At 43.6% G+C, this 202-nt stretch overlaps 1 long non-coding RNA gene across 1 annotated transcript in view; it reads left to right on the top strand.

Moving 5' to 3' along the window:
• The first annotated feature begins 88 nt into the window (after positions 1-88).
• Positions 89-202, top strand: part of LOC108357469 (uncharacterized) — an 812-nt gene continuing 698 nt past the window's right edge. The window contains exon 1 of the long non-coding RNA XR_001846655.1: positions 89-132. This is a non-coding gene — a long non-coding RNA (uncharacterized LOC108357469). The remainder of the gene's footprint in view (positions 133-202) is intronic.

Raw genomic sequence — 202 nt, 5'->3', positions numbered from 1 at the left:
GGTTTGACTCGATGCCAGCCCTGAGCAGAAGAATACGTAGTGAATGTAGGACCGAATAGCGAATAATTCTGATATAAATGAGATGGTTGATTAATTGGTTCTTGGTTATGTGACGTTCTAAGACCACGGTAGGTATTGATCGTTTGAGTTTGTAAGGTTGAAGGACCACCCAAAGAACCATAAGGAGGATCCACCGAGGGTG

The sequence above is a fragment of the Rhagoletis zephyria genome, unplaced genomic scaffold (genome assembly GCF_001687245.7).
Source record: "Rhagoletis zephyria isolate East Lansing unplaced genomic scaffold, Rhagoletis_zephyria_1.1 Rzeph_scaffold_78204, whole genome shotgun sequence".
Lineage (NCBI taxonomy): Eukaryota > Metazoa > Arthropoda > Insecta > Diptera > Tephritidae > Rhagoletis > Rhagoletis zephyria.
The sequence above is the reverse complement of the archived record's forward strand: the minus strand, read 5'-3'. Positions and strand labels throughout refer to the sequence as shown.